The following is a 25161-nucleotide window of genomic DNA, read 5'->3' on the forward strand; positions in this document are numbered from 1 at the left end:
CATCCCAAAACACATCAGGTTCCATGTGTATGCTGACAACACCCAGCTCTGCCTCACCACCACCTCTCTCAACACTCGCCTCCCCCCCCCCCCCCTCCCAACTGACGTTCTTTGCCTGGCTGGGGCCCAGCCGATTGTCCCCAGCGAGGCCCCACAAACTTACCCTTTTTCTGGGGCTGGCATCTCTCTTGTTGCTGACTTGAGTGCAGTCCCAGCAGTGGTCACTACTCCTGATGGCACTGCTGGGACTGAGAGCTTCTGGTCTGCTGATTGGCCTGCAGCTCTTGAATGTGGAACTTCTTGCCTCAGAGGGGTGCAAGTCCCACCCAAGGCCACTTAAAGGTTTGGGCGGGCGTAAATACCTGGACTGGCTCCCCAGGCTCGGTGCAGGCATGCTTGCCCCAAGTTTTTGGCCGGTGGGCGGGGCCTCCTGCCCAACATATAATTCCAGCCCTAGTCTTTTTTACCTCTGGACTTGACTATTCCAATGCTCTCCTTGCTGGACTGCCATCTTCCACCTTCTGTAAACTGGAACACATCCAAATAGTCAGCTGCCAATTTCTTAACTTGCACCAAACCCCATTTACTTATCACCTACATTAGCTCCCAGTTTTGGCATTGCCTCGATTTTAAAATTCTCATCCTTGTTTTCAAATCCCTCCCTGGCTTCACCCCTCCCTATCTTTATAACCTTTTCCAGTCCTGCAAACCTTCAAGGATCTCTGTGTTTTGCCAGTTCTGGCCTCTTGTGCATTCCTGATTTTAATCGCTCTGCCATAGACAGCCTTGGTTGCAGTTGCCAATGCCCTAAGCTTTGGAACTCCCTACCTAAACTTCTCTGCCTCTCTATCTCTCTCACCTTCTTTAAGAGATTCCTCTAAATCTACCACTTTGACCAAGCTTTTGATCACCTGTCTTAATATCTCCTCATGTGGCTTGGTATTAAATTTTGTTTGATAACTCTCCTGTGAAGTGCCTTGGGACATTATACTACATTAAAGCTGCTATATAAATGAAAGTTGTGGTGGCTGATTTGGATAGCTGTTGCAAGTAAGTCCACTAGGATTTCTTTCTGATAGAATGAGCTTCTTTCTGGATCTCATTCAAAATGAACTGCTAAAGTTTTGAGTAGGAACTGATTTTTTTGGACATGGTGGGAGAGACAAATTACTAACAAAATCCAATTTGTTAGAAAGTTTGGAAGGCTGTAATAAGTTTAACAAATATATTTCCATTTCAAGTGAATACTTGGGTAAAATGGCAGAGTTGACAAATAGATACTAACAGGATGGGGTAGATTTTAATTTCAATCGGAAGAAACATAAAATGTGTCGTTGACTTGCTGTCACCATTTTACACTACCGCACAAGGACAAAATCTACCACAGGCAGTTTTTAGTAATGAATAGAAGTGTGCTCGGTAAGACTTTTCAACCAAAATGTAAGTGTTTGAAATCTTGCACTTCCTTCTCCCCAGCTGGCTGTGTCTCTGTGCTGATATATTGAGTACGTGAATATCGCAGAGTAGGCCTGCTTCCTGCTGTCTGGGGCCAGATATCCTCCAGTGCTGAGCACACAGGAGGTAAACATCACTCATTCTTGAGGATTTTTTAAAATGTGTTGCTATTTATTTATTTATGGTTGACATAGCTGAGGTACGGTTTCTATCTTGTAACAAAGGTAACGTGTGTTTTAGATTGACCTCCACTTTAATCTCAGTGAGTGTATGTTACTAAAGTAGATGAAATTTCCAACACTGCATTGTAGATTGATGCCTTGCAGAATGAAAGTGCAATGAGATATTTGGTATTATTTCTGCTGTGGATTCATGTTTTATTTGTTATATTTCGTGCACCTCTAGGATCCCACAAAATTGCATCCTATGAAAGAAAGCATGGAGAAAAGTGCTGGATCACACAGGGAAAAAGAGAATAAATCCAGCTTACTCCATTTTAAAGCAAGTCCATTTCCTAGCAGTTTTCTGTTGGCTGTTTCACAGCTTGATCATTGAGAGTTTAGGGGTAAGGTGAAAAACTATCTAGCTGTTTCAATTCCTGTTTGTGTTCAATAGAGTGAAACTGCTTGCTCAGGATTTGGTGTATGGAATCACAGTATTTTTCAGCATGGGAGACCATTCAGCCCTTCACACCACTGTCAGCTTTGTGGAAGAACTGTCATTTAGTCACATTTTCTTGTATTTTCCCCAGACTGTCTTAATTTTCTTTCCAAATATTGATCAACTTTGTTTTTAATTTTGATGCAGGGAAGTGTTTCCACCACTGTTTCTGCTAGGATGTTTTATATTCTAATAACCCTTAGCATAAAAAAATCTCCTAAACTCTTTGTTTCAATGGCACAAAAGGAGGCCAGTTGGCCCATTGAGGTCATGCTGGCCTTCTGCAGAACAATCCAATCAGTCCCATTCTCCAGCTCTATCCTCGTAGCCCTGTGTTTATTTCCCTCAAGTGCCCATCCAATTACCTTTTGAAATCTCTGCTTCCTCCACCCTCCTCGTCAGTGGTTTCCAGGTCGTTAAAACTCTGACATCAACCCCTGGAGGAGCCCAGTGCATATTACTCTGCAGTCAGAAACGTATCTGTTCACCACTACTCTCTGCCTCCTGTCCTTAGCTAATTACCGACCCAAGTTACCACTGTCCCTTTAATATCATGTGCTTCTATTTTCTGAATAAATTTTATATGTGGTACTTTATCAAATGCCTTTTTAAAGTCCATATATACAACATCTACTGCAATGCTTTCATTAACCCTCTGTTACATTATCAAAAAAGTGAGTCAGTTCATGATTAGCCATTAACAAATCCACACTGACTGTTCCAGTTGTACCAGGTAATGCAGAGGTTATAGAAAGGGAGGAACTTAGAACAATCGTCATCACTAGGGAAAAAGTACTGAGCAAACTATTGGGGTTGAAGGCAGACAAGTCCCCAGGGCCTGATGACCTACATCCTAGGGACTTAAAGGAAGTGGCAGTGAAGAGGGATCTGGGTGTCCTCGTGCTTGAATCGCAGGAAACTAGTTTGCAGGTACAGCAGGTGAAAAGGAAGGCAAATGGAATTTTGGCATTTATTGCTAAAGGAATAGAGTATAAAAGTAGGGAAATGTTGCTGCAACTGTACAAGGCATTGGCGAGACCGCACCTGGAGTATTGCGTACAGTTTTGAGAAAGGATGTAGTTGCATTGAAGGCAGTTCAGAGGAGGTTCACTAGATTGATTCCAGAGATGGGGGGCCTGTCTTATGAAGAGAGATTGAGCAGTTTAGGCCTTTACTCTCTGGAGTTTAGAAGAATGAAAGGAGATCTAATTGAGGTCTCTAAGATGATTAAGGGAATTGACAAAATAGACATAGAGAGGATGTTTCCTCTGGTGGGGCAATCTAGGTCATAGTTTCAGGATAAGGGGTATCAGATTTAAAACAGAGATGAGGAGAAATTACTTCTCTCAAAGGATCAAGAATCTGTGGAATTCACTACCCCAGAGTGCGGTGCATGCCGGGACATTGGGTAAATTTAAGGAGGAGATAGACAGATTATTTATTAGTAATGGGTTGAAGGGTTATGGAGAATGGGCAGGAAAGTGGAGTTGAGGCCAAGATGAGATCAGCCATGATCATATTGAATGGCGGAGCAGGCTCGAGGGGCTGAACTGCCTACTCCTGCTCCTAGTTCTTATGTTCTTATTAACCCCTGCTTCTCCAATGAGAATGAATTTTGTCCTTGATGATGGTGTCTTTATGTGTGAATTTAAACAGTGAGTGCAAGTAGGCTATTAGACTGTGGAAGACATCACAGCTGATCCTGATCCTGTCCTCATGCAACATCCACATACACACAGGTCCTAGCAGAACTTACTGGATTGCAGTCAGGAGCAGGAACCCTGACTGGTTGTTGTCTTTCAAAAGGGACCAGGATGCAGAACTGTAGAACCAATTCCTGAAATATGGATACACTGTGAAAGATAATTAGGGTTACAAGATATATAGTAGAATATACAGTCTTCTTCTTCTTCTTCCTTGGCCTCCTTGTCTCGAGAGACAATGGGTAAGCGCCTGGTGGTGGTCAGTGGTTTGTGAAGCAGCGCCTGGAGTGGCTATAAAGGCCAATTCTAGAGTGACAGACTCTTCCACAGGTGCTGCAGATAAAATTGGTTGTTGGGGCTGTTACACAGTTGGCTCTCTCCTTGCGCCTCTGTCTTTTTTCCTGCCAACTACTAAGTCTCTTTGACTCGCCACTCTTTAGCCCCGCCTTTATGGTTGTCCGCCAGCTCTGGCGATCGCTGGCAACTGACTCCCACGACTTGTGGTCAGTGTCACAGGACTTCATGTTGCGTTTGCAGACGTCTTTAAAGCGGAGACGTGGACGGCCGGTGGGTCTGATACCAGTGACAAGCTCGCTGTACAATGCGTCCTTGGGGATCCTGCCATCTTCCATGAGGCTCACATGGCCAAGCCATCTCAAGCGCCTCTGGCTCAGTAGGGTGTATATGCTGGGGATGTTGGCTGCCTCGAGGACTACTGCGTTGGAGATATGGTCCTGCCACCTGATGCCAGGTATTCTCCAGAGGCAACGAAGATGGAATGAGTTGAAACGTCGCTCTTGGCTGACATACGTTGTCCAGGCCTCGCTGCCATAGAGCAAGGTACTGAGGACGCAGGCTTGAAACACTCGGACTTTTGTGTTCCGTGTCAGTGCGCCATTTTCCCACACTGTCTTGGCCAGTCTGGACATAGCAGCGGACGCCTTTCCCATGCGCTTGTTGATTTCTGCATCAAGGGACAGGCTGCTGGTGATAGTTGAGCCTAGGTAGGTGAACTCTTGAACCACTTCCAGAGCGTGGTCACCGATATTGATGGATGGAGCATTTCTGACATCCTGTCCCATGATGTTCATTTTCTTGAGGCTGATGGTTAGGCCAAATTCATTGCAGGCAGCTGCAAGCCTGTCGATGAGTCTCTGCAGACACTCTTCAGTGTGAGATGTTAATGCAGCATCGTCAGCAAAGAGGAGTTCCCTGATGAGGACTTTCCGTACTTTGTACTTTGCTCTTAGACAGGCAAGGTTGAACAACCTGCCATCTGATCTTGTGTGGAGGAAAATTCCTTCTTCTGAAGACTTGAACGCATGTGAAAGCAGCAGTGAGAAGAAGATCCCAAACAGTGTAGGTGTGAGAACACAGCCCTGTTTCACGCCACTCAGGATAGGAAAGGGTTCTGATGAGGCACCGCTATGCTGAATTGTGCCTTTCATATTGTCATGGAATGAGGTGATGTTACTAAGTAGCTTTGGTGGACATCCGATCTTTTTTAGTAGTCTGAAGAGACCATGTCTGCTGACGAGGTCAAAGGCTTTGGTGAGATCTATGAAAGCAATGTGGAGGGGCATCTGTTGTTCGCGGCATTTCTCCTGTAGCTGGTGAAGGGAGAACAGCATGTCAATGGCGGATCTCTCTGCTCGAAAGCCACACTGTGCCTCAGGGTAGACACGCTCAGCCAGCTTCTGGAGCCTGTTTAAAACGACTCGAGCGAAGACTTTCCCCACTATGCTGAGCAGGAAGATTCCACAGTAGTTGTTGCAGTCACCGCGGTCACCTTTGTTCTTATAGAGGGTGATGATATTGGCATCGCGCATGTCCTGTGGTACTGCTCCCTCATCCCAGCACAGACAAAGCAGTTCATGGAGTGCTGAGACTATAGCAGGCTTGGCACTCTTGATTATTTCAGGGGTAATGCCGTCCTTCCCAGGGGCTTTTCCATTGGCTAGAGAATCAATGGCATAACTGAGTTCTGATTTTGTTGGCTGTTCATCCAGCTCATCCATGACTGGCAGAGACTGGGCTGCATTGAGAGCGGTCTCAGTGACAACATTTTCCCTGGAGTACAGTTCTAGGTAGTGTTCCACCCAGCGGTCTATTTGTTTGCGTTGGTCAGTGATTGTGTCCCCTGATTTAGATTTGAGGGGGGCGATCTTCCTGATGGTTGGCCCAAAAGCTCTCTTAATGCCATCATACATTCCTCTGATGTTTCCGGTGTCGGAGGCCATCTGAATACGACTGCATAGGTGTTGCCACTAGTCATTTGCACAGCGCCTGGCTGTTCTTTTTGCAGCGCTTCTGGCTACTTTAAGTGCTATGGATGTTAACTCACTGAGGGCTTTCTTGTATTTCGACAGTGCAGTGCGCTTAGCAGCTATGACAGATTCCAGCTCTTCAAAGTGAGATTGAAACCAGTCTGCGATCTCTTCTCTTCTTTGGCCTCCTTGTCTCGAGAGACAATGGGTAAGCGCCTAGAGGTGGTCAGTGGTGTCAGTCGCTGTGAGGCAACTATGGAGTGACCTCTCCATGGCGCATGCCTGGGCGAATGTATGGAGGTTGAGAGTTGCCCAAGCGTCAAAACCCCCCTCTCGGCCTTTCTGGTGGGGTCCAAAGGAGTGCAGAGCACGACGTTTGGCACCGGTATGGCTGCAGGAACTGCCGGAAACATGAATATAGAATATATAGTTTATAGCCACTCCAGGCGCTGCTCCACACACCACTGACCACATCCAGGCGCTTACCCATTGTCTCTCGAGACAAGGAGGCCAAAGAAGAAGAAAAGAAGATTTTGAATGGGTTAATGCTTTTCCTAAAGTAGTGGTTAAAGGAATGTCATACAAATCCATAAATCATTTACCTGTCAATATCAGAATACACAATATCCAAATCTGATTGTTTGTGATAATGTATTCTTGTAGTTAACATGCATTTGAAATGACAATAGGACTTTTTAAGGAGGCACCAGAATAATCCATTTGAGGTTAGCTTCAATATGCAATTAATCTTGAGATAATGTTCAAGACTCTCCCAGTGTTTAGCAATTGCATAGCAGAGCTATACAGAGCAGAAAGGTCTCCTGCTAAATGTTGATCTGGGCTGAATTCACTGATCTCATCTGGGGCATCGGTAGAAGCACTAAAACTCGCCTCTGTTCCTCTGGGTTAGGAAGAGAAAAATTGGACTGATTGCCATAGCAACCCCTGCTGCAAGTAAGATGAAGAGAGCACTGGGTTTGTTTGTGTTCTTGGGCAAGATGAAAGCGCTTCCTGACAATCACAGTTAAGCCTCAGACATTGGTCAAGGTAGCAGAGGGGCCCTTAGCAAGCAAACAGCAAGAAGGAGTCGACACCTTCAGCAGAGACAAAGGGAGACAATTGATAAGGAAACATGATATTCTGCACTGACTGAAGCAGCAAGAGTTGAACCTTGTAGCAAATAATGCTAGCTCAGTGCGTTGATAAAGCTAGGACTTCATTTCAATGGACTGCCAAAAAAATGACATAGATGGTGTCATAAACTGTCATCAAAAGACAACTTTCATTGTAATTTCTCTCGACTGGATTTCAAATCCAAGAGCTTTTTCCTTTTGAGCATAAAGCTGACTTTTGCTGTCATGTCACATTCAATTATAATGGTCTATTCCAACCTAAATCAGTTGCACGCTGAAAGGAATCAGGTTCTTCGGTCTCCAAGGGCAGTGACTGAGGCTCCAGTATTAAACATGTTGCAGTTCTTAGTACTATCTAACTAATAAATAAATACTGAAATCTCAATACTGTTTTAAATGGGTTATTGCTCCATTAAAACAAAGAAATTTCATGCAATGTGTTAAACTTTTGTTCACTAATAGTCAGAGTTCAATTTCTAGGTATATATATTCAAAGATAAAACGTGTGGACGAATACACAGCTTAAACAAAAAAAGGTCTCTTGGTAGAAACCTGTAAGTCAGAATGTTGTAGGTTCAGGTCCCACTCCAGGGACTTGAGCATAGAATCTACGCTGACACTCTAGTGCAGGACCGAGGGAGCGCTGCACTGTCAGAGGGGCAGTACTGAGAGAATGCAGCATCGGCAGAGGGACAGTACTGAGGGAGTGCTGCACTGTCAGAGGGCAGTACTGAGAGAATGCAGCATCGGCAGAGGGACAGTACTGAGGGAGTGCTGCACTGTCAGAGGGGCAGTACTGAGAGAATGCAGCATCGGCAGAGGGACAGTACTGAGGGAGTGCTGCACTGTCAGAGGGCAGTACTGAGAGAATGCAGCACTGTCAGAGGGACAGTACTGAGGGAGCACTGCACTGTCAGAGGGGCAGTACTGAGAGAATGCTGCACCGACAGAGGGACAGTACTGAGAGAGCGCTGCACTGTCAGAGGGGCAGTACTGAGGGAGTGCTGCACCGGCAGAGGGATAGTATTAAGGGAATGCTGCACCGGCAGAGGGACAGTACTGAGGGAGTGCTGCACTGTCAGAGGGGCAGTACTGAGAGAATGCAGCACCGGCAGAGGGACAGTACTGAGGGAGCGCTGCACTGTCAGAGGGGCAGTACTGAGGGAGTGCTGCACCAGCAGATGGATAGTATTGAGGGAATGCTGCACCGGCAGAGGGACAGTACTGAGGGAGTACTGCACTGTCAGAGGGGCAGTACTGAGGGAGCGCTGCACTGTCAGAGGGTCAGTACTGAGGGCGTGCTGCACTGTCAGAGGGCAGTATTGAGGGAGTGCTGCACCGGCAGAGGGATAGTATTGAGGGAATGCTGCACTGGCAGAGGGACAGTACTGAGGGAGCGCTGCACTGTCAGAGGGTCAGTACTAAGGGAGTGCTGCACTGTCAGAGGGTCAGTACTGAGGGAGCGCTGCACTGTCAGAGGGTCAGTACTGAGGGAGTGCTGCACTGTCAGAGGGCAGTATTGAGGGAATGCTGCACTGTCAAAGGGTCAGTACTGAGGGAACGCTGCACTTTCAGAGGGCAGTATTGAGGGAATGCTGCACTGTCAGAGGGGCAGTATTGAGGGAATGCTGCACTGTCAGAGGGGCAGTATTGAGGGAATGCTGCACTGTCAGAGGGGCAGTATTGAGGGAGTGCTGCACCGGCAGAGGGACAGTACTGAGGGAGTGCTGCACTGTCAGAGGGGCAGTACTGAGGGAATGTTGCGCTGTCAGAGGGGCAGTACTGAGGGAGTGCTGCGCTGTCAGAGGGGCAGTACTGAGGGAGTGCTGCGCTGTCAGAGGTGCTGTGTTATAGATGAGACTTTGAACCGAGGCCCTGTCTGCTCTCTCAGGTGAATGCAATAGATCTCTACCTCCTAAGAGCAAGGAAGTTCTGTCTGGTGTTCTAACCAGTATTTATTCCTCAACCAACAACAATAAGCAGATTATCTTGCCTTTAATCACACTGCTGTCTGTGGGAGCTTGCTGTGTGTGAATTGGTTGCTACATTTCCTACAACAGTGATTACAGTTCAAAAATGTAGCTATAAAACACTTAAAAGTGTCCTGAGGCCATGAAAGGTGCTATATAAATGCAAGGCACTCTTTTCTTTCGTTATGACATGACACTATGAGGTTGGTTCTATGGTCTATTCTCCCACCTAGCAAAGCATCAGGCTGAAAGCAGCGTCTCATAAAATTGCACCCAGATATGAGCTTTTAGGCTACTACAGCATGGGTTTCCGAAGGCCCAAAATTTATATCTTTGTACATTTTAATTGGAGATCATACTTTAACTCAACCACCGTGTGTACCAGCACTAGGCAAGAATGGATTAGGTTCAATTGGCCCAATTTGCATCTCAGTTCAGCAACCCAGGGTAAGTCATGATGCATGTAGTTTACATGTGCCCGACCTGTTTGTTGCTCAACATGGCTGTATTATAGCTTCAGCTAATTTGCCTTGCTGTGGACAAGTTCCTCGCTGGCATTCACCCATTTGCAACAAGGCATTTGTGTGCTGCTTCAGACCTTAAAGGCTTGCAGCAACTTCAAAGGGGTAATGAACTTTAGGGAATTTGGCTGCTATAAGATTTGATAAGGTACCACATAAAAGGCTGGTTAACAAAATTGAGGCTCATGGAGTAGGAGGGTCAGTGTCCAATTGGATAAAAGGTTGGCTTAAGGACAGAAAACAGTCATAGTAAATAGTTGCTTTTCAGACTGGAGGATGGTAGACAGTGGTGTTCCCCAAGGGTCAGTGCTGGGACCACTGCTTTTTTTTGTTATATATAAATGACTTGGATCTTGGAATACAGAGTAGAAACTCAAAATTTGCTAATGACACTAAACTTGGAGGTGTGGCAAACAGTGTGGATGATATGAACTGCCTGCAACAGGACATAGATAGATTAGCAGAATGGGCAGAGAGGTGGCAGAAGGAATTTCATACTGACAAGTGTGAAGTGATGCATTTTGGCAGAAGGGACAGGGAGAGGCAATATATACTTAATGGTACAGTTCTAAAGAGTATGCGGGAACAGAGGGACCTGGGGGTGCATGTGCATCGATCTTTGAAGGTGCAGGACATATTGAGAGAGCGATTATTAAATCATATGGGATATTGGACTTTATAAACAGAGACATTGAGTACAAAAGCAGGGGTGTTATGTTGAACCTTTATAAAGCTCTGGTTAGGCCCCAACTGGAGTATTGCATCCAGTTCTGGTCACCGCACTTTAGGAAGGATGTGAGGGTCCTTGAGAGGCTGCAGAGGAGATTCACCAGAATGGTTCCAGAGATGGGGGAGTTTAGTTACAAGGTTAGGTTGGAAAAACTGGTGGTGTTCTACTTGGAACAAAGGAGATTGAGGTGATATTTAATAGAAGCATACAAAATTATGACAGGCTTAGATAAGTTAAACAAGGAAAAACTGTTGCCATTAACTGATGGTACAAGGACTAGGGGACATAGATTGAAGGTTTAGGGCAAGAGATGCAGTGGGGATGTGAGGAAGAACTTTTTTACGCAGCGGGTGGTAATGACCTGGAACTCACTGCCCATGAGGGTGGTGGAAGCAGAGACGATGAATGACTTCAAGAGGAAATGGGATGGCCACTTGAAGGAAACAGACTTGCAGGGCTACAGGGATCGAGCAGGGGAGTGGGACTGAGGGTCAAATGGCCTCCTTCTGTGCCATAAATGAGTCTATGACTCTATCCTTCCAGTTATACAGGAAAATGCATGTGAGTAACTGTGACAGAAGGAGGCCATCTTGGAATGTGTGGCATCTCGAGTTCATGTATAACTGACCACCCACCACCTCCCAGCAGAGACCCAAATCCCAGGCTTTGCATGTCTTGTGACTGCTCAGGCTGCTCCTCTGTCAGCACCTTCTTGGAATATTTTGCTGGTCAAATAGAGAGGGTTACCGAAAGTAATGTCAGTGGTGCCATGGGGCATATTTCCCTACAGATTATGGGTAGAGTGGCATAGAGCCAGGGGCAGAGGGAGGAATGAATGGTAGTGCATGATGTTGCTGTTTCACCCAATAACAACACAGCAGCGTCATTACACCACCTGCCCTTTGATGACATCACATATAGCCGAAAATAGATAGACATTGGAAATACTGCAGCCTGCAACAGGATCATCTCAATCCCAGGAGCCTTTCATGGACACACTACTGTCAGCTTCCTCATGGGCTCCAGCCACATGGGTGGCACTGGGAAGAAGCACAATGTAGTTAGTATAGCAAGTTCAATGACACAAGTGCAATATATATAACAGTTTGACTAACTGTTAACATCCCAATCACAGCATGTTTTGCATTAGGTGGTACTGCCTGAAGGAAGGCATGCCAGGGCGATCAACATTGTAGCCATGAGTGGCTGTACTTATTAAAATGTCACCAACTACATGTGCAGCCTTTGCTACACCTTGCTGGGTCTCTGTTTAAAATTTACTGAAACAGACATGATGGTGTGATTATCCTCCTCCTCCGTTGGAATTTCTATGACTTCACAACAACTGACAATGACCGTGGTTAAGTGTTTGGATCAGCAGATAGTCAAATTCAGAGCTATGCCATCTGCTCCAAGGACACCTGCTGCTAACATGCACCACAATCGACCATCACAGTCAGCTGCAGGCTGGCTCCACCTCCTTCCAGATATGCTACAATGCTTGCCAATGGGAGTGGTATAGTTGCTTGACAAACAAGGCCACCTTCAGCAGCCATTAACCAGGGGCTCAGGAGGTGAGGTTATTTTAATGAGACCAAAAAGGGTGGCACTGGGTAATCCAGTGTCACTGGGACAGAAACCAGCCCTGCTGAGGGCACACTAATAAACAGTTGCAAATTCTACAATTAAACTGAAAGACTCAAAAAGTAAAATTAAATGACAGCCTCATTCTCAGTTAACGATTGCAGAGGACCCGGTGCTGGGCTGCTCTGTCACTTGCCTGCAATCTCATGTCTGCACATTTAGTTTATTTTCTTTTTCTTTTTGTTTTTCAGCCCTCCCCTTTCAGTCTTGATAAAGATTTTTTGAGCTCTCCAAATAATATAAGATTTTATGCCACATTATTCAGTCACTTTCCTTTAATTGTATGCAGGTCTTTAAAGTAGCCAAGTGTAATTTTCACTTCGTATAATAATATGTTTGCTGTGTCCATTCAAATGTGCAGCTGTAGCTGACCCAGAAAATTGAGTACTATTAGATTTACACCAGTTCATAACCATTTTGAACTGGTTTATATTAGTACAGGAACATTGGCCCCAGAGTCTGTTGATCAAGGACAAGCCAGATCGCTGATATATCACAGATAGGTGCATCCAAGCTAATATCAGCTGATCAGGTCAAATTTAGATTACTGAAATAAATCCAAAATAGTTTAATCTCGCGTTTTTGAAGAAAGCTCTGGCTTGTACTCTGTCTGATTCAACATGATTGACCCTTAACTGTCCTTTGCCATGGCCTAGCAAATACTGAGCAACTAGGGATGACCAATAAATGCTGGCTTTTCCAACAATGCCCAAATCTTGGGAATGGAAAAAAAAAATCAACTTAGATTTTACATCGCACAGAAGCATTTAGGGAAATTTACCACTCCTAGTAAGATGGGGTTTTGGATGCTGAACTAATTTCAGACAGGGTTTTTATTGGTAATGCAGAGACTAGAGTGTATTGTTGATACAGGGAATAACATTCTTTCATTTGATAAGTTTCCTTTTTTATAATTTGGGGGTTTGTTCTTTATGGCACTTTTGTTTGATGACACTAGAACAGCCCTGTGTTGTGCTGATTGGTCAATTTAAAATAAATAGCCAGGGTTTTAATTGCTTGATGTCAGGTGTTAATAATTGCTGTCCAAGCACTTCTGAACCAATTAGACAGGACAGCTGTGAAAATGTTTATTTAGCTGTCCATTGGCTGGTTATGCAGGGTACTACCTGGTATAGTATTAAGCAATCTAGAGGAAAATGTTTCTTATTTGATTTCTTTTCTGCTTTGTGTTAGGTGAGTTTAGTGAGGAAGGTAGCTGGAGGTTGAAGATTCAGCCAAGGTTCCTGCCTTTGATTGTTATGTAGTGATTTCTGCTGGAAAGTAATCTTGAGTAAATATCAAGTGAGGATAGGATCAGATTTACCTGTGATGCCATCTAAGCTGAATAGGTGGCTGCTAATAGTCATTGTTTAGGTTCATAAGTAAAGAATAGCTACTTCAGTGAGGTAGCAGAGAACTACTAGTGCCTCTGGAATCCAATCCTAACTAAAGCTGGTGCCGACAGGAGAGTTGGGGAGGATACTAACGTTGGCAGTGAAGATAGAATGGGAAGGATTGAGGTTTATTTGAAGTTGGGTTTAAAACCTTGATATCAATATTAGGTCATACAAGGACTTTTCTAATGCTGGAGTTTGTTTCCTGTTTGATATAATTGCAAAAGTATTTTACTATGTCAAGATTTTTAGAGAAACCGTAAAGAAAAAGAAACACTTGCATTTCAATAGCACCTTTCAGAATCTCTGGCCATCCCAAAGTGCTTTACAGCCAATGAAGTGCTTTGGAAGTGTAGTCACTGTTATAATGTAGGAAATGTGGCAGCTAATTTGTGCACAGCAAGCTCCCACAAACAGCAATGTAATAATGACCAGATAATCTGTTCCTTTGTTAATTGGTCAGGACACCAGGGCTAACTCCCCTGCTCTTCAAAATAGTGTCATGGGATTTTTTGTTTTCTCTTTGTCTGCCCTTGCAGGTGACCGTAGAGGTTCATCTGAAAGACAGCACCTCTAACAGTACAGTACAGAAGGAGTGCTACACTATCAGTATAGATTTTTGGGTTTAAATCTCTGGAATGGGATGTGAGTCCACAATCTGCTGACTCAGGTGAGAGTGCTACACACTGAGCTACAGCTGGTTCAATAAAAGTGTTACAAATTTTTTCTCTTAAAGAATGGTAATAAATATTGATTTAAAAAATATATAAACCCATTAAGTTAATATGATGAATGATCTGGCAAAAATCAGGCTACCTTCTATAACAATACAGATGGTCCCAGGGACTCTAAAGGCTTCTTTGTTTGACTAACCGATTCTGAGCGGATGAAATGTAAGTTGTTCCATCAGATCAAACGGCACTGTAGTGACAGGTTTACTTGTCATCACTGATGGATCTGAGTCTAAACAAGTAAAACATCTGTATTTAGTACAGAGTGTTACTGCTGTAAGCACTAGAAAACTGACATGACCTCAGGGACCAATGTGAGTCAACAGATGATCTTGTCAAATAAATGTCTGTAGAACCTAACATTAATAAAATGTCCCAATGCTTACTTAAGCAGTAGGACAGTACAATTAAATACTTAATGTTTGTTATATGAGCATGTTTCCAATTTAAATTTCTATACTTTGAGAATGTATCTTCATGGGAACAAGAGCTGTATTAAACATTGACTACAAACATGCTTCGTTTCCAACAACTGTCTCCAACTCCTGGCTAACAGATGGGGGGGAAAAGTGTATTGTCTGAACTTTACTACTGCTACTGACAAAGAAAAGCTGTTCCCATTAGTTGATGGTACAAGGACTAGGGGACACAGATTTGAGGTTTTGGGCAAGAGATGCAGGAGGAATGTGAGGAAGAACTTGTTTACGCAGCGAGTGGTAATAAGCTGGAACTCTCTGCCTACGAGGGTGGTGGAAGTGGAGACGATGAATGATTTCAAAAGGAAATGGGATGGGTGCTTAGAAATAAACTTGCAGGGTTATGGGGAAAGAGCAGGGGAATGGGACTGTTTGGAATGCTTTGCAGAGAGTTGGCATGGACTCGATGGGCTGAATGGTCTCCTTCTGAGCCTCAATGACTCTACGGCTCTTATAGTCTGTCTTTTTGCTATAAACCGTACACCTCTGAACTTTCCTCTCTGATTCTTTTCAGCTGCAAATATGCTATTTCCCCGATCATCGTTCTCCCTGGATTCTCACAGAATTGAAATCGAAAATCATTGTACAGTGCGCTACTCAATTCCAATACCTCATACCTATGGAATTCTATATCTCTGTCCTCGTCTCTTCCTATAATCATCAGGTTTGTCATATTCATGTTCAGGCTGACCTGATAGCTGCTTTCTGATTACCTCATCCTCTTTCATTTTTCAAAAGGAAAAGCTACACCTCAACTTACCAATAAGAGTCTAGATGTGATTCTCACTTGTACAATACACTTTGAATATGCAAACACATGCTCCTCCATTGGCTTAGTTGTAAGGCCAGCAAGCAACAAATCGGAGGTCCCGGGGTACATTCCCGATCTGTGCTTTGTTAGCTGAACTCCGCAGGAGCTGAAGTGAGACAGCTGCAAACGGCCTCAATTTCCTGGGATAGGGGAAAGGAATTCCCAACTGTGCTCCTCCTTCTGATTAATACCTAGTGACCGGTGCAGGATAGTGTTAGTATCTGTATATCTGATTAGGCTTTGCTGTGATTCTACCATGGTTAAATGGTAGACTCATAAATAAAGAAGGATCACTTGGGAAGGATAGCAGAGGCCACTGCCTATGTAAGTATAATCAGACTGTTATCTGGGTTAGGAGTGGTATCTCTTAATTTTTGCGGGGGAGGGAAAATCTGGTTAGTCATAAAGGTAATATTGCCACTTTGAAGGGGAATAAAAATGGATTCATAACTAGCAGCAGGAGTAGGCCTTACCCATTCCGCCTCCAGCCTGCTCCACCATTCAGTAAGATCATGGCTGATCTACCTCAACTCCATTTTCTCTCCCTATCCCCAAATCGCTTGATTCCCTTAGAGTCCAAAAATCTATTACGAACATACAAATTAGGAGCAGGAGTAGACCACTCGGCCCCTCGAGCCTGCTCCGCCATTCAACAAGCTCATGGCTGATCTCATTGTAACCTCAACTCCACATTCCCGCCTACCCCAATAACCTTTCACCGCCCCCCGGCTTATCAAGAATCTTTCTACCTCTGCCTTAAAAATATTTAAAGACTCTGCTTCCACCGCCGTTTGAGGAAGAGAATTCCAAAAACTCTCAATCCTCAAAGAAGAAATGTCTCCTCATCTGTCTTAAATGGGTGACCCCTTATTTTTAGTCGTTCTTTGCTGCTTTTTATATTCTGTCCAATCTTCTGACCTGCCACTCATTTTTGTGCAATTACATGCTTTTCTTTAAGTTTTATCCCTGCATTGAATATAGAAATATAGAAAAATAGGAGCAGGAGTAGGCCATTCGGCCTTTTGAGCCTGTTCTGCCATTCAATACAATCATGGCTGATCATCCAAACTCAGTAACCTGTTCCCGCTTTCTCCCCATATCCCTTGATCTCTTTAGCTCTAAGAACTATATCTAACTCTTTCTTGAATATATTTAATGTTTGGCTTCAACTGCTTTCCGTGGTAGAGAATTCCACAGGTTCACCACTCTCTGGGTGAAGAAATCCCTCCTCATCTCAGTCCTAAATGGCTTACCCCTTATCCTTAGACTGTGACCCCTGGTCCTGGACTCCCCCACCATCGGGAACATCCTTCCTGCATCTAGTCTGTCCAGACTAGAACAGACTCAACGACTGAGCATCCACAGCTCTCTGGGGTAGATTATGCCAAAAGTTCTTAACCCTCTGAATGAAGAAATTTCTCTCCATCTCAGTCCTAAATGGCCAACCCCTTTTCCTGGGACTGTGAACCCTGGAATATTTAATGTTTCAATGAGCTCACCTCTCATCTTTCGTTACTCTGGAGAATGTAGGCCCATTCTACTCAATCTCTGCTCATGGGACAATCCTCTCATCCCAAGATTCCTCCTGTGTTATCCCCCATAAACATTCTCCAGCTCTCCTCCATCAGTCACACATCAATTGCAGTGGAAGGGTTGGTCAGCAGATTGCTTCTTGGTCTCGGCCATTGGCAGTCTGAGTCAGATATTCGCAGGAGTAAAAAAAAATCTAACCGAGGTGTGTCTCTCTGTCTTGTGGCATGTGTTCTCTCTTTCTCTTTTTTCTCTCTTTCTCTTTTTTCTCTCTCTCGCTCTCGCTCTCTGTTTCTCTTTCCTTTGAAGAGGCATCTGATGTTCAGTTCTCGTCGCAGCCAAGATTTGTGAAATAAAGCTTGGAATCTGTGTTGCATCACATGCAGTATATCACATCATTTTAAAACTCTCTTTAATAACCAGTTGAAAATAACTGATTGTTGTTCACCAATTTGGATTAATACTATAATAAAAACAAGAAATGCTGGAATCACTCAGCAGGTCTGGCAGCATCTGTGGAAAGAGAAGCAGAGTTAACGTTTCGGGTCAGTGACCCTTCTTCAGAACTGACAAATATTAGAAAAGTCACAGATTATAAGCAAGTGAGGTAGGGGTGGGGCAAGAGATAACAAAGGAGAAGGTGCAGATTGGACCAGGCCACATAGCTGACCAAAAGGTCACGGAGCAAAGGCAAACAATATGTTAATGGTGTGTTGAAAGCCAAAGCATTAGTACAGATTAGGTGTGAATACACTGAATATTGAACAGCAGCAAGTGCAAACCTGAAGAAAAACAGTGGATAAGCAAACTGAACAAACTAAGATGAAATGAAATAAATGCAAAAAAAAGATTGTAAAAAATGTAAAAAAGTATATAAAAACAAGGAAGAAAAAATAACTAAAAATGAAAGTAAAATGGGGGGCTGTCATGCTCTGAAATTATTGAACTCAATGTTCAGTCCGGCAGGCTGTAGTGTGCCTAATCGGTAGATGAGATGCTGTTCCTCGAGCTTGCGTTGATGTTCACTGGAACACTGCAGCAATCCCAGGACAGAGATGTGAGCAGGGGGGAGTGTTGAAATGGCAAGCAACCGGAAGCTCAGGGTCCTGCTTGCGGACTGAGCGGAGATGTTCCGCAAAGCGGTCACCCAGTCTGCGCTTGGTCTCCCCAATGTAGAGGAGACCACACTGTGAGCAGCGAGTACAGTATACTACATTGAAAGAAGTACAAGTAAATCGCTGCTTCACCTGAAAGGAGTGTTTGGGGCCTGGGATAGTGAGGAGAGAGGAGGTAAATGGGCAGGTATTACACTTCCTGCGATTGCAGGGGAAGGTGCCCTGGGACAGGGACGAGGTGGTAGGGGTAATGGAGGAGTGGACCAGGGTGTCACGGAGGGAACGATCCCTTCGGAATGCTGACGGGAAGGGAGGGGAAGATTCGACTGGTAGTGGCATCACGCTGGAGGTGGCGAAAATGGCAGAGGATGATCCTTTGGATATGGAGGCTGGTGGGATGAAAAGTGAGGACAAGGGGAACCCTGTCACGGTTCTGGGAGGGAGGGGAAGGGGTGAGGGTAGAGGTGCGGGGAATGGGTCGGACACGGTTGAGGGCCCTGTCAACCACAGTGGGGGGAAATCCTCGGTTGAGGAAAAAGGAGGTCATATCAGAAGCACCGTCATGGAAGGTAGCATCATCAGAGCAGATGCGTCGGAGATGAAGAAACTGGGAGAATGGAATGGAGTCCTTACAGGAGGTAGGGTGTGAAGAAGTGTAGTCGAGGTAGCTGTGGGAGTCGGTGGGCTTATAATGGATGTTGGTAGACAACCTATCCCCAGAGATGGAGACAGAGAAGTCGAGGAAGGGAAGGGAAGTGTCAGAGATAGACCATGTAAAGGTGAGAGAAGGGTGGAAATTGGAAGCAAAGTTGATAAAGTTTTCTAGTTCGGGGCGGGAGCAGGAAACGGCACCGATACAGTCATCAATGTACCGGAAAAAGAGTTGGGGGAGGGGGCCTGAGTAGGACTGGAACAAAGAATGCTCGACATATCCCACAAAAAGACAGGCATAACTAGGACCCATGCGGGTATCCATAGCGACACCTTTTACTTGAAGGAAGTGCGTGGAGTTGAAGGAGAAGTTGTTCAATGTGAGAACAAGTTCAGCCAGGCGGAGGAGGGTGGTGGTGGATGGGGACTGGTTGGGCCTCTGTTCCAGGAAGAAGCGGAGAGCCCTCAAACCATCCTGGTGGGGGATGGAGGTGTAGAGCGATTGGACGTCCATAGTGAAGAGGAGGCGGTTGGGACCAGGAAACTGGAAATTGTCAAAATGACGTAGGGCGTCAGAAGAGTCACGGATGTAGGTGGGAAGAGACTGGACCAGCGGAGAAAAGATAGAGTCTAGATAGGAAGAAATAAGTTCAGTGGGGCAGGAGCAGGCTGACACAATGGGTCTGCCAGGACAGTCTTCTCCTTTGTTATCTCTTGCCCCACCCCCACCTCACTTGCTTATAATCTGTGACTTTTCTAATATTTGTCAGTTCCGAAGAAGGGTCACTGACCCGAAACGTTAACTCTGCTTCTCTTTCCACAGATGCTGCCAGACCTGCTGAGTGATTCCAGCATTTCTTGTTTTTATTTCAGATTTCCAGCATCCGCAGTATTTTGCTTTTATATTGGATTAATACTAATTTGGTTCAGAAAGCCCAAGTAACTCCCCTTCATTTGTGTGCATATTTCTTATTTGCTGGTGTTTCCTGTTTGATTTTCATGAGCCTGAAATGTTAGGAAGGATGGTAGGATAAGTCCTCATTGGTCCAAAGTCAGAACCGGAAGCTCTGTTAGTTGCAGCAGCTCAAGATGTATGCAAATTAATCGCAACATTGATTTCGATTTTATAAATGTGTCCCACGAGACTCCTTGTTCTGCACATAAGTGGCCAAAGAAGTCAAAAAAGCTTGGACACTGCTAAATTAATGGACCATAAAATTTGTTCTGTTGAAGAGCTTTTAGGATTTCTTCATGTTTTTAAAGGTCCCCTTGTTTGCTTTGCATCTATTGTCCATAATCATTAAAAAAAATACTCTGCTGAGTGGTGCAGCAGATCTGATATAATTAATTGAAAACAGATTTGGTTTTATTAATCAAGTAGTCTACCTAACAGTACTCACGTTAACAGTGTGAGAGTATTATGAAAGTCGCAGTCAAACACAAAACTATTTTGACTCCTGAATGTGGCAAAACACCTAACTATGATTTATAAAAGTAATTTACAACTGAATAGTTTATTTAAATTTGAAGTACATGTAATGCTTATAGAACCAATGCAGATCAATTATTAAAAGTGTTATCATAGCATTTTAAAGGCTGAATCTGTTGGGAACCCAAATTGTGATAAAACGGGGCAAACATTGAAAAAAAATCAACCTTTAAGAAAAAGCATAAATTCAGCTATCTCAACACTTTACTGGGTCTATTGTTTTATTATTAAGAAGTAACTGGTTGATACTTGTAAGAGGCTCAATGATGTAACAATCATTTTGGAAAGTCATATATTTATGCTTGGGAGCGAGGGACAAGATATGAATTGATGCAATGCTATAGTGACTCTCAAAATGCTGCTTTTTGTGACTTAGTCTTCCCAGGGCATCTCTGCACCTGTGGGTGGACAGCATTATTGTTCAAGAAAACAGTCAAGAAATACAGGCTGTAAGCAGCTGCTTTTCACTCATTTTACAGTTATCCTGCTGTTCTGAGGAATCTAGTGGTTTACTTATAACATTGAGTGACTGACTTTAATGTACCTTTTTCGTGGCTTCCCTGGTAACTCAATTGGTAAATGAACAGTAGAGACCACGAGTTAGCGACTCGCAGCTGGCATTGCACTTAACAGTGCTTCAGTTAGCCTCAGGATAGGAAAATTCAGCAAATGTCCCTGGACCTGCTTGCTATCCTTACTGCTATCCTTACTGGAAACTGTGTGGACATTGAATAAGGACAGGACCAGAATGGGCTCTGAATCCCCTCTCCTCCCATTGACAGAATAGTAACATTCGGAACAGGAGGAAGCTAGTCAATTAGACTATTGCTGATCTGCACCTCACCTTTATTTTCCCTTTGTTTCCTCTGTATCCCTTGGAACCGTTACTGAACATAAATCTATCTCTCTCCATTGTGAAAACTCCAATTTTCCTAGCATCCACAGCCTTTTGTGGTGAGATTTCCTGATCAGACATTTCTATTTGATTTTGTTTTTGAATGGCTTTGTTTTAATTTTAAAATGATGTCCCCATCAGAGGAAATAGTTTCCATCCTACGAAATCCTTTCAACATTTTAATCACCTCAGTCAGATCACCCCCTTGATCTGCTATATACAAGTTTAGCAACCTCTCCTTAGAATTTAACACTCTAAGCCCCCGTACCATTCTGGTGAATCTGCAATGTACCACCAACCCCCTTACCCCCGCCCCTCCCAACGGCAACATATAACTTACCAATGCTCACTATTTGGGCTCAGACATAAATAACAGCCACTTGGGTGAGGTTCCTATGGAATTACCTACCCCACATGGACTGCAGCGGTTCAGGAAGGCAGCTCACCACCATCTTCTCAAGGGCATTTAGGGATGGGCAATAAATGCTGGGCTAGCCAGCTACGCCCACATCCCATGAAAGCATAAAAAGAAAATTATAATGCAGTTTGAGACGGTACCTTTAGAAGAGTAAGGGGAAATATTGAAGGGAGTTGAGAAAGAACGTTTATATATCTTTTTTAAGTAATAATTCAAAATCATCCTTTTGTTTTTTTAGAATGAGAAAAGATGGTAAAGGATTATAGTCCATAATACAGATTGCCAACAAGGCCGAGAAGAATAAAACAGCAGATGACTGGAGATAGAAATGGAGAGAACTGATATTTCAGGAATGTCACAAATGCATCCATTCGTTCTCTCTACACTTCCCTGGAATTGTAGTTGATCTTAATGCAAGGATTGGGCAAACACGGAAAAATCACAATATAATAATAAAGAGGAATAGAAAGGAGTGCCCTTCGATTACCAAAGTCATTCAGCAATTATTTTGTCAAGAGAATACACAGCAGCCTTCAAAATTGTTCCCTAAACATGTTTCAATTCTGCTTTGGAGGCAAAGATAAGAGCTTAATTTTTTTTGTATTGCAAAAAGTTCATTTTTTCACGATATGGTTTATTGATAGAATATTTTAGAATCTGATTGTCTTTTTGTTAAGATAAGGTGTAACTTTGATCTGCTGTGACTATGGTGCAGACTGAATTAGTACATAAAGAATTTTTTAAAAAATTGTTTTGAATTGCATTTCCAAGAGTTGTCATTTATCAATAGACCTAACAGAATAGGAATAATTTCGTGCATGCAAAACCTGTAAGCTTTATCAGTGTAGATTTCCTGTTATTACTCAATTAGCCATCTTATAAACAAACCACACACATTTATTTCAGAAAATTGAAGATTTAAAAAGGCCACATTTGAAGAACTTCCTGTCCTACATTATATATTCTTTTTGTTTCCTAGCAAAATAATTTATATTGTTTCAATTCATAGCGACCCATTCAATAGTGTATGACGTTGTCTTTGGATTGTGATCTTATTTTCATATCTACTTTTGGCTGGTTTGTAATGAGCAGTAAAATCTGAAGAGGGAGCTCTTCTTGGAAATTTTCAGCTCAGCTCATCCAATTAAAATGTGTGATGTTTTCGATGAAGAAATGTGGGAGGTAAATAGTTATGAGGGAAGAGTCACCAAAACATCCTCAGCTTTTTTCTAACCCTCTTGATTTCTGTGATGGTAGAATAACGTGCAGATTAAATACAGAAAAAAAATTAGGAAAAATTACTAATTCCTTGGCAATTTCCTGGACGAGAAAACTAGGTGATTCTTGTTTAAAGTCGAAGTCTGATAGAATATTTAAAACACAGTCAAAATGCCATTCAAATTTATGCTTTTAAAGCAAATTATGCATTGAGCAATCAACTTTCCTTTTTAAATCCAAGCATTATTGTAAGTTTAAAAAAATCTTCTCCAGTAGATCATTACTCTGTCACCTACAAGGTAACCATTTGGTTTTATTTTGATAAAATATGAAACAATTTCTAATCATAAAACTCTATTGGATAAGTCTCATGAATTATTTTATATAAAACTGCCTAATGTTCTTAGTCACAGAATAGAAATTTGGAATTGACTGAATTGTATTCCACTATAAATCGGAATAATAAATCTAGAGAATATGGCTGGGATTTTTCTAATAATATCAAAAAGTTGCACCACAAGAATGTCTCAGAATATATTGGTTTTAGAGCTGACTTTCCTACCTGTGGTGACTCTGGAGGATTCTGACTTGTACCTGTGTTGGGTTAATCTATTGTTGAGAAAGAGTAAAGATTTATTTTTCAGAAGGCTGTAAATCTTATGATTCAAATTACAAATTTTAATTGAAAAGTGAAGTTCCATATGGCATACAAAAATTAACAGTATTGTCCCTTCTATCGTCACTTTGGTTTCCTCCCACTGCCAAAAACCTGCAGGTGATAGGTAAATTGGCTGTTGTAAATTGCCCCTAGTGTAGGTAGGTAGTAGGGAATATGGGCTTACTGTAGGGTTAGTATAAATGGGTGGTTGTTGGTCGGCACAGACTCGGTGGGCCGAAGGGCGTGTTTCTGTGCTGTATCTCTAAATAAACAAAAATAACTAAATCAACATCAAGATGAACAGATTCAGATCCTTTTAAACTGACAGACGAGAACAGGAGCAGTCAGTTCTGAAGTCTTGCTGATGCTCTCTGTGTTGATTTGAAATGGGGAATTTGTGCTGCTGGGGGAGATTACACTTCTTTTTCCAGTTAAAATAAAAAATAAATTGCTTGGAACCACAACATGGAAACTGGATTTTCAGCCCAACTGGTTTGTGTTGGTGCATATCCTCCACATTTACAGCATTTATTTTATTTTTATTTATTTTATTTAGAGATACAGCACTGAAACAGGCCCTTTGACCCACCGAGTCTGTGCCGACCATCAACCACCCATTTTATACTAATCCTACACTAATTCCATATTCCTACCACATCCCCACCTGTCCCCCTATATTTCCCTACCACCTACCTACACTAGGGGCAATTTATAATGGCCAATTTACCTACCAACCTGCAAGTCTTTTGGCTTGTGGGAGGAAACCGGAGCACCCGGAGAAAACCCACGCAGACACAGGGAGAACTTGCAAACTCCACACAGGCAGTACCCGGAATCGAACCCGGGTCGCTGGAGCTGTGAGGCTGCAGTGCTAACCATTGCGCCACTGTGCCGCCTCTGATACCAACCTGATAAATTGTTTGAAACAATGTAGCGACAATGACTGCATTTAAACATCCCTTAACAGTTTTTGGTGCTGGGACGTCCGCATATGTGTGAATGTGGGGCTCATGCCCTGTGTGAGTGTGGGGTTTGGCTCTTGTGTGTGTGTATATTTGTATTTTTGCAAACAGTTCTAACAGCAGAGTGTCTCAGGTAACAGAATATGTCCTTTACCTTTAAAAAGAGTGTTTAAAGTTGAGGGCCTATGTCCTATTTCTCCTTTTTGAGCAAAAATAAGAAGGGGGGGGGGGGGGGCGGGGTGGAGGGGAGTTTAAAATGACACAGAAAGGTCATTGTGGAATCCTGTGCCAGAGACAAGTGTACATTTTGTTGCTGTGGCTAGAATATTAAAATGTCAACATTGTCGTTGCATTGAGTTCCTTCTGAGGAAGAAGCCTACAATAAGATGATTAAATGGTGGTTCTGGGGCATGCCACGCTACATTCATCCTGAAATATTTGTCCATCAGCAATGCAAAAATCCAGAGATACCACTAGTGAAGACTTTGAAAAACATTATTTGTTACAAATTCCTGTAAAATTAAATGACTTTCTGCTGAAAATCTGTTTTACATGGTATTTCTGTAGTAAAATTATGGCAGACATTTCTTAAGTGGTTTCCATTATTATAAAGTAGGAGAAAATTACTCTTGGTACAGGCAAGACATTAAATGGAAGTTAACTTTTTTGGCTTTTTTAATTACACTTGTAGCAATATGCAACTTTACTCTGTGCACATTTTGGAAGTTTT

At 43.2% G+C, this 25161-nt stretch overlaps 1 long non-coding RNA gene across 2 annotated transcripts; it reads left to right on the forward strand.

Annotated features, from left to right (window-relative positions):
* Positions 1 to 1491: 1491 nt before the first annotated feature.
* On the forward strand, positions 1492 to 22321 carry LOC137347019 (uncharacterized). 2 transcript variants are annotated; one of them, XR_010968849.1, is made up of 3 exons: positions 1492 to 1581; positions 1861 to 2020; positions 21832 to 22321. It is a non-coding gene; the product is annotated as an uncharacterized lncRNA (long non-coding RNA). The 2 variants fall into 2 exon arrangements; XR_010968850.1 differs by lacking the exon at positions 21832 to 22321 and adding an exon at positions 15199 to 15277.
* Positions 22322 to 25161: the final 2840 nt, after the last annotated feature.

The sequence above is a fragment of the Heterodontus francisci genome, chromosome 31, assembly GCF_036365525.1.
Source record: "Heterodontus francisci isolate sHetFra1 chromosome 31, sHetFra1.hap1, whole genome shotgun sequence".
In the NCBI taxonomy this organism is placed as follows: Eukaryota; Metazoa; Chordata; class Chondrichthyes; order Heterodontiformes; family Heterodontidae; genus Heterodontus; species Heterodontus francisci.